Source organism: Rattus rattus, chromosome 4, assembly GCF_011064425.1.
Source record: "Rattus rattus isolate New Zealand chromosome 4, Rrattus_CSIRO_v1, whole genome shotgun sequence".
NCBI classification, from domain to species: Eukaryota; Metazoa; Chordata; class Mammalia; order Rodentia; family Muridae; genus Rattus; species Rattus rattus.
The window spans coordinates 6,994,664-7,011,286 of record NC_046157.1 but is presented as its reverse complement, the minus strand read 5'-3'; positions in this window follow the sequence as shown (position 1 = coordinate 7,011,286).

Here is a 16,623-nt window from a genome sequence, read left to right as displayed (position 1 = left end):
GCCTCTTTAGAACTCGGATGAGCAAATCTGCTCACTTATCCAAGAAATATCGGCTGTGCTGCTGGGGAAAGCATTGACACTCTCTCCTCCTGTCTGAAGTGATCTGGAAGCCCGTGGCTGGGAACTGTAGTTCTCAATGCTAGTTGGACTTTTGAAATCACCAGGAAAGCTCTTTTTAAGAAAGCTTTGGTCTTTTCTGGGCCAATTAAGTCAGAATCGCTACCTGGATTTGGTAGAGCAGTGCCTGTAATCCCAGCACTAAGGAGTCTTAAAAAAGACGGAGGAGAGTTCAAGGCCAGCCTGGGATAGGCAGTCTGTCTCAAAGTTTCCAAGTGTTCTTGGAACTTCTAAGGGTTCCAACTCTCCCCCAAGAGATTCTAAAGTAAAATGTAGGCAAGACTGAGAAACCGAGCTCTAAAACGGGTGCCCCATGGTCTCTGCCATCAAGGAACGGGTCCCAGGAAGCCTGGGGAAAGGAGCAGTGGCGGCATAGTTCCTAAACTGAAGCGGAGAGGGTGCTGGGAAAAGTGGGGGCGAGGGGCGGGTGTTGAGAGCAGCGGTGCGCAACAACCCACGCACTGGCTCGTTTTAGAACAAATCGGCTCTTCTCAGACATATGTACTGGAGAAGCCGCCTCCTGGAAATTTCCAGAAACAGCGAGAGACTACTCCTAGCAGAAAAGCATTCAGCTTACATTCTGTTTCTCAATGCCGAGAATCTCAAGGTTGTGAGGTGCTTAAGGGTCACCAATCACTGTTCTCTTACCCCTCCTCCTTCTCCTCGCCCTTCCCTTTTCTCTGTTCCCCATTTCCTTCTTCCTCTCCCAGCTCCCCCATCTCCTCACCCTCACAGGGCCAAGAGCTGTGAGCATGTTCTCTCGTGGAGCATTGGCACGTGCCATGCAGGTATTTGACCTACCATTTTCGCACCTGAAATAAAACTCTGCATAAGGAAACATGGCTAAGAGGTAAATCAAGGAAAAGCAGAAAATTCAGAAGCCAAGCCCTGGGCAACTCCCCTTTCCCTCAAACCTCTGAGGGAAGTCATTGCTCTCTTCACTGAGGAGGAGCCTGGGCTCCAAGAGTTATTGAATGGACTCTCAGGACCAGTTAGCTCACACCGGACAGGGCAAGAACTTAGTCCATCTTCACAGTGATTTTGTTCCTGTTTTCAAATGACCAGCTGAGGCAGAAAATTGGCTGTAGGAGATCATTGATCAGACATTCTGCAGTCTAAGTGGAGAGTGAGCCAGAGCTCTCTCCACAGAATCACAGCTGTCTGTGTGTCTGGGAGGCGCCATCTGCCCCACCCACAGCAGGGAGGGCTCTGGAGAGCTCTCTGTACTATCTTTGCAGCTTTGCTATAAATGTGAAGTTATTCTAGAATGAAAATTTTATTTTAAAATGGCACATAAGGTCGCACCACACACACACACACACACACACACACACACACACACACACACACACACACACATGATAACAGTACAGTACAAGGGAGGTTGAAGTAGGAGCCTCGCTGTGGTGGTTTGAATAGGCTTGGCCCATAGGGAGTGGTACTGTTAAGAGGTGTGACCTTGTTGGAGGAAGTGTGTCACTGTGAGGGTAGGCTTTGAGAACTTCCTCCTAGCTTCCTGGACATCAGTCTCTCCTGAGTGCCTTCAGGTAAAGATGTAGAGCTCTCCGCTCCTCCGGCACCATGCTTGCCTGGACGCTGCCATGCTTTCTGCCATGATGATAGTGGACTGAACCTCTGAAACTGTGTACCAGACCCAACTACATGTTCTTGGTCATGGTGTCCCTTTCACAGCAATGGAAACCCTAAGTCGCTCACACTGACTTCCAAACCAGACAGAGTGAATTCCAGGCCAGCCTGAGCCACATAGCCAGACCCTGTCTCAAAAAACACAAAAACAAAACACGATACAAACAAGAGAACAAGATATAAAGCATTATACTTCTCTTTTTTTTTTTTTTTTTTTTTTTGGTTCTTTTTTTCCAGCTGGGGACCAACCCAGGGCCTTGCGCTTCCCCTAGGTGGCGCTCTACCACTGAGCTAAATCCCCAGCCCCAGCATTATACTTCTCAAGACTTCTTATATAAGTAAGCTGTTGTTGTAAAAAAAAAAAATTAATGAGGCTCGTTTGCTATCAGTTCCCGTGAGCCAGATCCGCTCATTCCGGCTGCTACCCTGACATGAGGTCGGAAAGCCGCCCTCCCCTGGCTGTCTCCCTTTCAGCTGCCCTCTCCGAGAGTTAGCCCTAGGCCCCTGAAACACATACACACATCTCGTTCTGTGGGCCCTGAGTGTTCTCACTGCGCTCAGGCAACAACAGAACGAGATCCGCACGCTCCAACCGCCCCTCAGCCGTTTCTCTCCCACACTGTCCTCTTTCGCCCGGTAAATCAAAGCTCCAGGGGCAACTCATTAATTTTTACCGCAACAATAAGCAATTTTAATAAATTAACAAAAAGTAAGATTAATTTATTAGGGGCTGGAGAGATGACTCAGTAGTGAAGAGCATGTGCTGCCCTTGCTAAGACACAGCCCCGTGTTCCCGTCTGGCAGAGTAGAATCCTGTAATTGCAGCTCCAAGAGATCTCATGACTTCTCCTGGCCTCTTCAGGCATCTGCACACACCAGGCCACACTTACACATAACACACACGTGCGCACGCAGCACGCATGCACGCACAAGAATAAAGAGTAAAATTAAAATATTTTAAAAGGTTTTTTTAACGTTGGCCTTTTATCTATGTATTTCAGCATCTGTGCTGAACATTTCAATCCACTAGCACACGTATGTTTCGTTATGGGACAAAGGACAGAGGTATATACTTTACTCAAAGCAGACCTGCCTCCAGGCTTTCCTAGTGTCTTAGGGTTTTACTGCTGTGGACAGACACCATAACCAAGGCAACTCTTATAGGGACAACATTTAATTGGGGCAGGCTTACAGGTTCAGAGGTTCAGTCCATCATCATCAAGGTGGGAGCGTGGCAGTGTCTCTGAAGTCATGGCGCTGGAGAAGCTAAGAGTTCTACATCTTCATCTGAAGGCCACTAGCAGAGTACTGGCTTCCAGGCTTCTAGGACAAGGATATTAAAGCCCAGGCCTACACACCCACTCCAACAAGGCCACACCTCCAAATAGGGCAACTCCCTGGGCCAACCATAAGCAAACCATCATACCCAGCATCCCTCAGTCCCTACCTGACATACCCTGCTCCCAATCTGAACTTTCCAGCCCAGGGGTTGAGCTGCCCTTCCCCCAAAGGTTCTTCCCTATATAATCCAGATGTTTTGCTCAATCCCTCTCTGTCTCCTTCTTTCTCTGTATGCACATGTACTCTCTCTCTTTCTCTCTCTCTCTCTCTCTCTCTCTCTCTCTCTCTCTCTCTCTCTCTCTCTGTCTCTCTCTCTCTCTCTCTCTCTCTCTCTCTCTCTCTCTCTCTTTCTCTCTCTCTTCCCCATCTCCTCTCTCCTTCCCATGGTGACTTCCCTGGCCTCCTTCCTTGGGACCAGTGAACTCCCCCTTCTGAGAGCAACTTCCCAATAAACCTGCATTCAATATAAACTAATCTGGCTTGAATTTGCTCATTTCACTGGCAGAAAAATAACTTATCAACACGTGTGTGTGTGTGTGTGTGTGTGTGTGTTGTGTTCACTTTTTAGAGCAGCTGTACAGTCTGCGTGACTCAAAACAACAGAAATGCACTGTCTCACAGTCAAGGTTGGAAATCCAAAGCCAGGGTACCTGTGGACTACAGGGCCTGTGTGGTTCTCTCTTAGCTTTGGGTATTGCCTAGTATACACAGATACGCCAATCTGATCCACTGGCACTGATCACTCTTGGATCACTGACACCCTCTGTTTTCCTTTGTTTCTTCTTTTCCTACAAGACCAGCTGCATTGGACTAAGGGCCTACCATACTCCAAAGGACGTCATCCTAAGCTTTAACCGCACCTACTCCCAAGTAAAATCACATTCTGGGGTTCCAGAAAGAATGTGCATTTGGAGGGAAGTTTTGGTTGGGATCCTAGTGGTTGTTCTTGGTTGTCAACTTGACTACACCTGGAATTAACTAAAATCCAGATATAAAATCTAGATATACCTGCGAGGGGTTGTTTTCTTTCTTTCTTTTTCTCTTTGTTTTTTGAGAAAGGGTTTCTCTGTGTAGCCTTGGCTGTCCTGGAATTCACCCTGTAGACCAGCCTGGCCTCTAACTCACAGAGATCCACCTGCCTCTGCCTCCCAAGTGCTGGGATTAAAGCAGCGCGGCACCACCACTGGTCTGGGATTACTTCTTAATTGAATCACTTGAAATGGGAAGACCTCCCTTTAACCCGGATCTTTTGAGGCGGGAAAACCCAACTTGAATGTGGGTCATGCCCTCCGATGGCAGCCTACGTAAAGGACGTGAAAGAAGGAAGCTGTATCTTTGCCTGCTTGCCCCTTGTGCTCAATGGCAAGTCCACTCCTTCGTTGGCATTAGAGCCTACTTCTTTGGGATTCCAGGATCTACTGAAGACCGGCTAAGACGTCCAGCCCCATGTGCAGTAGAACCCCAATAGTCGCTGCTGAAATCGACCCAGTGGCAGCAGCGTTCCTCATTACCCACCCTAACGTTCTGAGTTCCTGCGCACAGGTATATGTTAATATGCCTTAAATAGCTCGTTGGCTGAGCCACTTCCTAACCTCCACGTGGTTGATGTACTTTTTGATAATTTCAATTTGTCACTCACTAAAATGTATATTTTATCTTGACTGCCCTGGAGCCAGACATGTAACCCTCCTAGGGGCCACAATCCCTGACTCTTACGTGATAGCTATGCTCTTTTTTCTGCACCTCTCAGGCCTGGTGTCTTCTTCTGCCTCCCAGGTTAACTCCTTCCTCCTCCCCCATCCCTTGTCCAGGAATCCTAAAAGCCCCGCCTCTGTCTCCCTGCCCAGCCATTGACCACCAGCAACTTAGTTTACCAATCAAAACCAACGGGGGGCAGGGACCTTCAGCGTTTTATGTATGGATTCTTGTGCAATATCGGGGACCCAATTAACATAATACAAGCATTAGACAAAATCCACAAATAGATTTTGTCTGTTAAGAAGGCCTTTTCTTTCAGATATACACTGGACATAGTATAACAATTATGTAAGCTATAAGGTATGATATACGCTAATAATGCCCAGTCCATCAATTTTGTCAATTTTGGTATATTGCTCTAACATTGATCCTAACGTAAAGAGTTACAATTCTATACCTGAATTATGTTTTGATTTTAACCTGTATTACCATCTGAAAACCACCTTTTTCAAATCTAGATCGTCTTCCTTAATGCTAAAAACTTAAGTTTGATTATGAAATTATGACGAGTCTTCAACCCCATCAGAGATCCAAGAATGAATTAAACATTACCTGAATATAAAGGAAGCATAAAAACATAGCTTCCAAAATTTAAACAAATTGTAGAGACAGCTGGCTGGACAGTCCTCAATATTCCTAAAACGTTAGATCATCTGTCTTCAGCCTTCTAGCCCAGAACCGTCTGGGCTAGAAGGAATTGTGAAGGACTAGTTTACCCTGTCTTGGCAGAGCTAAGCTGTCACCTTGCCACAATTGGAGCAACTCTATATGGAGGTTATGATGCTTGATATCTTCTTTGAACTGTGAAGGGGCTACTGTCAGGACCAGATATGTCTCCTAATCAAAAGATCTACTGATAAAGTGGTTTTTGTGGTCTGAACAACTACTGTATTCTTAAACAACAATGGGCTCTCCACTGGTAGACAGCCATTGTTGGACCAGCTAGACCACAGCCGGTAAGCCATTTTAATATATCCCCTTTATGTATCTAGATAGATATTTATGTATATTTATCTGTCCTTCAGTCTGTTCCTCTAGAAAACTCTGACTAATACAGATTTTGCTAATGGAAGTGGGGTTTGAATAACAGAAATATATGATGAGTTTTCTTTTTCCTTTTTTTTTTTTTTTAAGTATCTGGAGTAGGTTTGCCAATCCAATGACACCTACAATTATTAAAGCCTCTCCTACAAGCTTGGAAAGTAGTGAAAGCCCATGGCATGAACTATTTTACAGATTTATCAAGACAATGCATTTGATTATCCTGATTCACCAATCATGAGAAGAAAGGAATTTTGTGATTCTGTATATCAAACGTTTGACAGTTGTAGAAAAATAAGGAAAACGATGCTGCTGGCTGGTTGCTCCTAGCGTCTCTGGATAAACTGACAAAAGGAAAAGGATGAGCTCCACGGTAAAGTTAAACAACTTGTAGTATCTCAGAATACAGTGAAGGACAGTAATGACTTCAGTGATAAAGTTGACCAGCTCTAAAAGCACACAGACCTTCTAAAGTATGCCCTGGAAGAGAGTCTCCTCTCCAACAGCCACAGAGCTCAAGTTGCAGAAAAACCAAACAGAAGTCCTCATTATAAGGTTGGCTGAGGGGTTGGGGATTTAGCTCAGTGGTAGCTCAAGGTCCTGGGTTCGGTCCCCAGCTCTGAAAAAAAAGAAAAAGAAAAAAAAAAAAAAAAGGTTGGCTGAATTGCAACAAAATTCAAGTCCCAGCCTCAGCGTGTCTGTGGTTAAAGTAAGGATATTGAGCATCCTGTAACTTAGGATGGAGGGGTGTGGGAGGACCCTAATAAGGCTGAGAGCTTCGAACCCTTGGGTTTTCAAGGGTTTAATCTCAACGTAGGAAGTGGTCTCTCCACCTGAAGGAGATGCCAGGCAAGACAATAGTGATGTCTCCCAGGGTCCAACAGTAGTTGCCTCTAAGGCAAAGCAGGCTCTTAGAGCAGAAATAGAAAGTGTGGTCTGTAAGGAGGTGCACTACACCACTAAGACGCTTAATGAGTTTGCTGATTCATTTGAGTAGGAGCCTGGGGGAATGTGTGTGAGAATGGATTTTCAGGGTAGGAGATAACAGTGGGAGGAGCATAAAGCTGGATTAAGTTGATTGACATGGGCCGTCTCAGTGGAGATTCTAGGTTTAACATGGAAGCTTGCACAGAGAGAGAAAGAGAGAGAGAGAGAGAGAGAGAGAGAGAGAGAGAGAGAGAGAGTGAATTTTGTTTGAATAGTTAGTGAAAGCATTTATCAAAAGATGGCCTATTGAAAAGGAGACACCTAGTATCCTTAGTATGTCTTAGTGTTGAGGAAGGGCTTTTGAAGCTCAGGGAAATTGCAATGCTAGAGTGGGTATGTTTTGTTTAGAACCTACCCCTTCACGATAGGAAGGCCCAGAAGACATACCCTTCACCAATCCCGTAAAACACAAGATGGTGAGAGGGGCACCAGCACACTCAAAGGGTTTCGTTCTTTCCCTTTTCCTTTGTGCCAGACCTCAGGGTAGAAGATGTTGCTGCTCAGTTGGATGAATTAAATGCAAATGGGTTTAACTGGGCCCTAAAACAGCAGTGGCCAGGTATTGAATCGCCAGAGAAAAGGTGATCACAGTTATCATAATGGGAAGAATAGACAGAACAATGTTCTAATGGCCTGACCCGTAATGGTCAGCACAGGCAATGTGATCTTTATGGTGGCATGACTCAGATAACCCTTTGGTACCAGCTGATATGGTGTTTCTAGGCATGAAATAGATAAGAAGCCCACTGCATTCTTGTTTGATGTGCGTGAGAAACGTTCTCTGATAAATAAAATAAAAGTTGCATTGGATTCTTGCAAAAGGAAACAATTCCCAAGCTTGAGCCAGGTCCTCCTGAGGAAGGACTTTGATAAATGCCTAAGAGTTTTTGCTGTTAGCCTTTCTCCAGTCCTTCTGCGGAGGGATCTACAGTCTTTTACAAGGGCGACTGTATGCTGGGGGGAAAGGAAACATATTCTGGGGTCTATTGGATACTGATTCAGAATTGACACTGATTCCAAGTGACCCCCCAGGAAGTATTGTAGCCCTCCAGCTAAAGTGTGGAGCTGCAGATTATTGAGGTCAGGTGATTAATGGAGTTTTGGCTGAAATCCTACTCATAGTAGGTCCAGTAGGTCCCTGAACTCATCCTGAGGTCATTTCCCAGTCCCAAGATGAACAATTGGAACAGATGTACTGAGAAGTGGCAGAGCTGGGAAGTGGTGGCACAGGCCTTTAATGCCAGCATCAGGGAGGCAGAGACAAGGGGATCCTTTAGTTCCAGGCCAGCCTGGTCTATACAGTGAGTTCTAGGACAGTCAAGGCTACACAGAGAAAATCAGTCTCAAAAACAAAAACAAAAAAATCAAACCAAACAAACAAAGGCAGAATTCCCACAATCCCCTACCCTCAGGACATACTCACCCTGCCCCAAGGTCTTTTAAGCCATTTCAATATGCACTACAAGTTCAGAATCTCATGTAAATATCAACTCAGAAAGTTTTCAAGTTCATCATCTAAATCGGGATGGCTGGGACTTGGGACATAGTACATCCTGGGCAAAATCTTTCTCCATCTGGGGATCTGTGAAACCAGGAAATAAATGATCTGCTTTTGAAACACAATGAGCGAGCAGCATTAAGCAGACATTCCTATTTCAAAAGGCAAAACTAAGAAGGGAAAATGTAGTCACCGATCCCAAGCCAGACAGATGCAGCCTTTGCTACAATGGCCATTTACTTGTTCTTTATCTTTTTATTTTATTTTTTTATTTTGAGATAGGGTCGTGTTATGCTGTCTAAGGTCTTGAACTGCTGGCCTCAAGGGATCTTCCTACCTCAATTCCAAAATGTAAAATATATATACAGAAATTGACCTGGTGGTGACACACGCCTTTAATCTCAGCACTCAGGAGGCAGAGGCAGGTGGATCTCTGAGTTCAAGGCCAGCCTGGTTGACAAAAAGAGTTCTAGACAAGCTAAAGCTTACACAGTAAGTCCCTGCCAAAAAAAAAAAAAAAAAAAAAAAAAAAAAAAAAAGGAGCAGGGGACAAAAGCAAAAACAATATCTTTATTTACAAATAAGCAGTTGTGATTTTACAACATTGAAATATTGAAAATTGGGATGGGTTGTTGCTCCTTTGGGAGGGTGCTTGCTGAATTCACAATGCCCTGGGTTTGATCCCGGTACCACATAAATTGGGCATAATGGCACCTCTTGTGACCCCAGACCTTGATAAGTAGGGATAGAAAGATCAGAAGTTCAAAATCATCCTCTGTGCATAGAGAATAAGAGGCCTGCTTGGGAGTTAGTCTAAGTGTTTCATTAAAAAACAAAACAAAACAGCCCTATCTATGTATCTATGTATTCCAATAACTCACACAATAAATATACTTTTGGAGTTAGAATTAGGTAATAATGTTTAAGTTCAAGTATCTAATGAAATCTTTTGTTTTTGAAAAGTCAAATCAAATCATAGTTGGAACAGTAACTGTAGCAACGTTCCGGAAGGCAGCCAGCACCCCTCTGGTTGGCCCAGGCATCCTCTGCACACGACTGTTTTTATTAACTGGGATGCAGTCCATCTCTGTGTAACTTTATGAAATGTGTTTTGGCTTGGAGCACAGAAAACCCATTTAGACATTAATAGTCTAGTTGCGAGCTGTGTTACTCATTCATAAGAGTAACAACAGTGTGCTGGGATTTTTTTCCCCCAGCATTTCCCCCTTAACTTTATTGGCTAATAAAAATCCAAACACTGAATCTTTTGCCCAGAAAGTGGCACCAAAGCAAAGCAGCTGCCCACCCAGGCCCCAAGGCGCTCTCCTAAAAGGACCTGAGTGCTGGCTAAAGCCCAAGCAGAGAGAAGGCCTATTCTCCAGCTGTCAAGCTCCTCACAGGGTCAGTCAGGAGCTGTTCCCAGTTCCTCCTGGGGGAGGAAGGAAATCCACCCCTCCTCTCTCTACTCAAAATTCCTCTCTGATATTCAAAATGGTGGAATCGAACTGTAGAATGGTGTCCCTGAAAAAAAAAAAAACAAAAACAAAACAGAAAACAAAAAACAAAAAACAAAAAAACGGTTACAGGAAGACACTTAATGATCTCATTTACTTATACTCTCGAAATGCTAAACCATAGAACCAAGAATGTAGTAATGACCAAAGGCTAGAGGGGGACAGGTAAGAGGGGATAGGGAGTTGCAGATCAAAGGGTTCATTTCTGACATAAGGGGCAATTCACTTTTGAGATCTACTGTGTAGAAAGGGGAGGTTGTGAAGTTGAAATGTATATTATTTTTATTTTATTTTATTTTATTTTGTGTGTGTGTGTGTGTGTGTGTGTGTGTGTGTGTGTGTGTGTGTGTGTGTGTTACTCTACACAATGGGATCTCTGCACATATGAGTGCAGGTGCCCGTGGAAGACAGAAGCATCAGGTTTTTTGTGGAGCTGGAGTTACAGGTGGTTGTGAGCCACCCAATGTGGCCAATAGGAATTGAACTTGGATCCTCTGGAAGAGCAAGAAATGCTCATAAACACCGAGCTGTCTCTCTAGTCCCACTAAGTACATATCTTTTTGTTTTGTTTTTCGTGACAAGGTTTCTTGGTGTTGTCCTAGCTGTCCTGGAACTTGCTTTGTAGATCGGGTTGGCCTTGAACTCATATAACTCTGCTTGCCTCTGCCTCCCAAGGAATTAAACATGTAAACCACCATGCTCGAACCACGATTAAGTACATTTCAAAGTTGGTAAGGGAAAAAAATTAAATATTCTCACCCCCCCCCACATACACACCCAACACACACACACACACACACACACACACACACACACACACATCTTATTTGTAATATGCTTTAGCTCAATGGACGGGCTCTTCTAAGCCTTCCTTGGCTAGCACGCCCTTCTTTTCACTCCCAGCTCAACACCTCTAATTCTGCTCTTTACTCAGTTACCCAGTTACCTTCTCTTTGTTCAGCACCCCAAATCTACCCTCAGCTGAATTATGTTTCTAATCTCCTGCCTGCTACCCCAGGCTCAGTCAGGGAAGGGTCCAATGGCCACTCCACCCTAGATCTCACATGGCTGGTGGCTCTCTCCCTCCAAAGCATGGGGAATGTTTCTCTTCCTTTGCAACTGCCTGCGTTGCCTGCAGGGGTGGGGGTGGGGTGGGGTGGAAGTGGGGAACTGGAAGTCCCACCTATTCCACACAGCTCATTGGCCACTAGCATCTTTATTGATTGATCAAGAACCAATCGGAGAACAGGACCTTCAGAGTTCACTTGCAGTTTCCCATCAAAGCATCAGAACCACCCCGTTTAAGATGACAAGTATGGGGGTTGGGGATTTAGCTCAGTGGTAGAGTGCTTGCCTAGGAAGCACAAGGCCCTGGGTTCGGTCCCCAGCTCCGAAAAAAAGAACCAAAAAAAAAAAAAAGAAAATGACAAGTATGTTAATTGTATTGTTCAAATTGTTCCACAGTGAATGCACATATTAAAACTAGGGGATTTAGCTCAGCCGTAGAGCGCTTCGGACTAGGGGATTTAGCTCAGCGGTGAGCGCTTACCTAGGAAGCGCAAGGCCCTGGGTTCGGTCCCCAGCTCTGAAAAAAAAAAAAAAAAAAAAAAAAAAACGTTGGGACTAGAGAGACAGCTCAATCAAGGAAGTGCTTACCACACAAACAAGAGGACTTTAGTCTGAACTCAGCACCCACGTAAGAAGCCAGGCGAGGTGGTTCACAGTAACCCCAGCACTGGAGAAGCAGCAACAGGATTTCTGGGTCCTACAGCCTAGCTCAACTCTAAGTTCAGCGAGACATTTTTGTCTCTAAAAAAATAAGGAGGGTTTGTAAGATGGCCTGGAAGGTCAAAGTATTTAATGACCAAGCCATTCAACCTGAGTTCAATGCCCAGAACCCACAGAGTGGAAAGAAAGAACAGACAATGGATTCTCACGAATTGTCCTCTGATCTTCACAACACACACACACACACACACACACACACACACACACACACACACACACTGTTTATAAAAGCATTGTAAATATAATTATTACTTGTCAATTAAAAATTTAAAAGTTGTGGCTGGAGAAATGGCTCAGTGGTTAAGAGCATTGACTGCTCTTCCAGAGGTCCTGAGTTCAATTCCCAGCAACCACATGGTGGCTCACGACCATCTGTAATGGGATCCCATTCCCTCTTCTTGTGTGTCTGAAGACAGCTACAGTGTACTTATATACATAAACAAATTAATTAATTTTAAAAAAATTTTTTAAATTTGTGAGTGTGTTGTTGCTGCTGCTGCTGCTGTTTTTATGACTTTTGAAACAGTGTCTCACTATGTAGCCATAGCTTGCCTGAAACTTGCTATATGTACAAGTTGGTCTTGAACTTAGAGCTCCATCTGCTTGTGCCACCACACCTGGCTTAAATTTTTTTTATTTAGATCATCAATGTGGCTTATAAAGTAAAGATGCCTATTGTCTAAGTCTGGTGACCAGATGTTGATTGGTAGACTCCATGCTAAAAGTGGAAGGAGAGAATCAGCTCTGCAATGCTGTCCTCTGACCTCCGCACCTGTTGTGGCACATCTGCCTGTCCACACATGCAAATCGATACAATGTTAAAAGTTAAGGTCTTCTTAAATAACTTCCCGGGCTTGAAGGTCACTCCAAGCAACAGCTTGTAAAGCCAAGAGCTGAAACAGCTAGTCTCAGATAGTTACTCTACACAATGGGATCTCTGGCCTGAGTGCAGGGGTGGCATTCTGAAGGCCGCAGAATTACCATTAGGGACGTTTTCTAGAAACAAAGACACACCGTTGCCTCCTCTTCAGAGTTAATTTAGGTTCCTATCCTAATGAATTTACAGCAGCTACATGCCACATGCGATCATGCTAGGAAGCACTCCAGCTCAGAAGGGAAAGGGCTCCTGAGCACCCACTCTCACTGAGGAGCTATGAACAGTTGCTGGCTTACGGCAGGAGTCAGTTTCCTTTAAGGATGTGGCTCCTATGCCCAGTGGGTGGTCAAAAGTGTATACAAACAGCACAGTGGGTTACTTTCTAAAATAAGAAAGAGGGCACAAAGTTGGTGGGCTAGGAACATGGGGGTAGATTTGAAAGGAGTTAGGGAAGGAGTCTGGAGTGAATGTGGTTAAAACATATTGTATGGAATTTTCAAATAATTAAAATTTTATTTTTAGTTAATCAAAGGCCTAAAGTCACTCTCTGGAACACACAGAGTCAAAGGAGAGACCCTATTTCTCCCACTTCTGAAAGTTATCCTATGATAAACACGCACGCGCGCGCACATACACACACACACACACACACACACACGCGCGCACACACACACACACACACACACATTAATAAATAATGTAGGGGCCGTGTAAGAGTGTGGTGGTGTGCACCCCTTTAATCCCAGCACTCAGGAGGCAGAGGCACGCAGATCTCTGAGTTCAAGTCTAGCCTGTCTACACAGTGAGTTCCAGGATAGCCAGGACTCTGTAGAGAGAGCTTATCTCAAAAAAGAGAGGAAGGTAGGAAGAGGGTTAACCCAAATGCACCTGTCGATCATTTGTACGGCTGTCTGTTCTAGGAACGATAAGAGATAGTACAGGGGCAGTAGAGAAGGCTGGGCAGTCAAGCACACTACTGCTTTTCTAGTAGATCCAAGCTGGGTAGTTTACAGCCACTCAGAACTCCAGCTCTGGGCACTCTGGCACCTCTGGCCTCTGTAAACACCTCACTCATATGCACATACTGTCCCCTGTACCGACACATAATTGAAATGAAATAAAAATCTTAAACATATATCTACCTAGGTGTGGTGGTACACACCTGAATCCTCATATTCTTGAGGCAGAGGGAGGCAGGTCTCTGTGAGTTCCAGGCCATCCTGGACTATCTAACATGTGCCAAACCAAAGGGAACAGATTCCCCTGAAGCTGGAACAAATACGAGCTGGTGAGCCGCCCAGCTGGGAAGCAAGCTCCCATCCTCTGCAGAAAACAGCAACCCCTGAGCCATCTCTCCATCCCAAGCGCAGGTTTCAGAGGAATCTTTGGGATCTCGAGGATCGTTACTCTGTGATCACCATTGCTTGGCCCTTCTCTTCACGCTTCTCTCTTAGCCTCCTTTTTGTCTTCCATCTGCTTTAAGGTCTGCTGGACTTCAGCCACAGCTCAAATGTAGTGTGGGTATCTAGCATATGGACCGCCCTAGGGTTGCTTTCCAACAGCACAAAAGAACAAGGTCTAGGATTCTTTTCCCCTCAACCCCTTCTTTACCCTCTACTCATTTTTGTGAGTCTGAGAAAGATTTTTTTCTATCAAAGGTAGTTGACCCACCAACAGCCAATAGGCCATAAAGCTACAGCAGTCACGTACATGACCAAGGAGCCTCAGATCTAGAAGCGGGTTTGTAACTGTGTTGCAAACCACTGGAATGGGCCTGATTTGGGGACACAAAGTGAAACGATGCATCCAAGTATCTTCTGGTGCTGGCTACCCATACACTTTCATTGCAAGCAGTCATGATTCCGAAAGGGCAGGCTTGAGAGAAGAATACTGGACCACCCTGGACTTGACCCAAATTCATTTGAGACTTTATTTATCTTTTCCCTGCTGTCAATAATTCTCCCAAATGTTCCAGTTTTCTGGTATGGCTTTTAGAGGAATTAAATTTGAATGGCACAAAATTGTATAATTATGTTACAGCTCCATTGCAATTATTGGCAGATCCAAGTCGGCTACACCATTATTAGGTAATGATGATGAAGAGGATGATGACAGCTCCCATCTATATTCTGTTCACCATGTGCCAGACAGAGCTGAGCAGCTGAGGAGACGATTGGTCCACTAGCCTGATACTTCACATGTCCTACTTATTCAGCATTTAAAAAAAATCCAAAAGTTTCCGAACCACAGAATTCTGAGGCAGAGGAGGCATCTATAGACTATACATACTGATGAATAGGTTCATGTACTACATTGTGGCAGCAGGCAGAAGCCCTTAAGCAGGGCACTTCCTAATACGCCAGTCTACCTACTCCGTATTAGACGTGTAGCCATTCAAGTACCACACCTGTCTTCTACTCATTCAATTATCCAACCCCCACCCCTGACTTTATGCCTGTGAGTCAGGCATCTATTATGTAACACAATGCTACACGGAGATAGCAGAGAAAGGCTGCTGGGGAGTGGGGACGTCATTTTCCTTTGAAGATGTAGTCACTGGTGGCCCAGGGTTGCAAGGGTAGCACTGACTGGAAGAGGAGGGGAAGAGAAGTAGTCAAGGTGAGAGAGACAAGGCACCTGTAAGGTCCAAATAAAGTGAAGGGAGGAGTCAGGGGTGGATAAAATCAAGATACATTGTATATACGTATGAAGTTGTCAAAGAATAAATTTATTTTTTTTAAAAAGGGAGGGAGGGAAGCAAGCCTAAGTTTCCCTAGTCGTTTGATAACATTGAACTCTTTCTTCTAGTAAAATCCTTCAGAGGCCCATTTCTAAACACAAAAGAAGAGCTCAGCTGGCTGACGGTGGGGAAACTTTTGGAAGTATCACCAGATTATGCTCTGTAGCCCGTGGCACTTTAGGGAGTCTGGCAGCACAATTCTGACCCTCAGAAGAAAACACAAGGTCCAAACAAGTAAAAAACATGCATCCTTAGTCACACAGCCAGTCAGAGGTAGAACACCAAATCTGTCAAAAATAATTCAATGTTTGGGGTAGTGGTGGTGCATATGCCTTTAATCCCAGAGTTTGGAAGGCAGAGGCAGGAGGATCTGTGAGCTGGAGCCTGATCTATCTAGAAAGTTCCAGAATAGCAGGGACTTCACAGAGAAACCCTGTCTTCAAAAATCAAAAAAACAAAACAACAACAACAAAAATCAGTGTTTGGCATTTCTCTCCACTGAAAAAACTGGGACCAAAGCAATAGCTCAGCTGGTGACGTGTTTGCCTTTAAGCGTGAGGACATGAGTTCAGTCCCCAGCACCTACATAAAGTAAAAGCAACAGGTGTGGAGGCACATTTGTAACTCCAGAGCTGGGGAAGCACAGATAGGCAGACCTCCGGGCTCACTGACCTAGATTACTTGTAGACAGTGCCAAAAAAGGGACAATCCCTGGTGTTGTTCTCTGGTCTCCACAAGCACAGTTACCCATCTATTTCAAGCCCCTTCATTATTCTGTGCTATTCAAAAGCAGACCAACAGTCTCGGCCAACAGTTTTTTTGTTTTTGTTTTTAAAGACTTATTTATTTTACGAGTACAGTATCCCTGTCTTCAGACACACCAGAAGAGGACATCAGATCCCATTACAGATGGTTGTGAGCCACCAGGTGGTTGCTGGGATTTGAACTCTGGAAGAGCAGTCAGTGCTCTTAACCACTGAGCCATCTCTCCAGCCCTCAGTCAACAGTTTTGAAAATGTGGCTATGATGTTCAAAGTTTTATGACAAGGCTCCCGGTGCTGTGCCACTCAGATAGGAGCAGAGAAGGACAGGCTAGAAGATGGCTCAATGGTTAAGAGCACCGACCCTTCTTCCAGAGCACCCAGGTTAGAGTCCCAGCACCCATATGGTGGCAAAAACCTGTAACTCCAGTCTCATGGGAGCTGACACCTTCTTCTGACCTCTTCTGGGCACCAAGCAAGCACAGGTTCACAGACACACAGGCAGGCCAAATACCCATACACGATAAAAATAATAAATAAATCTTTAAGAGCAC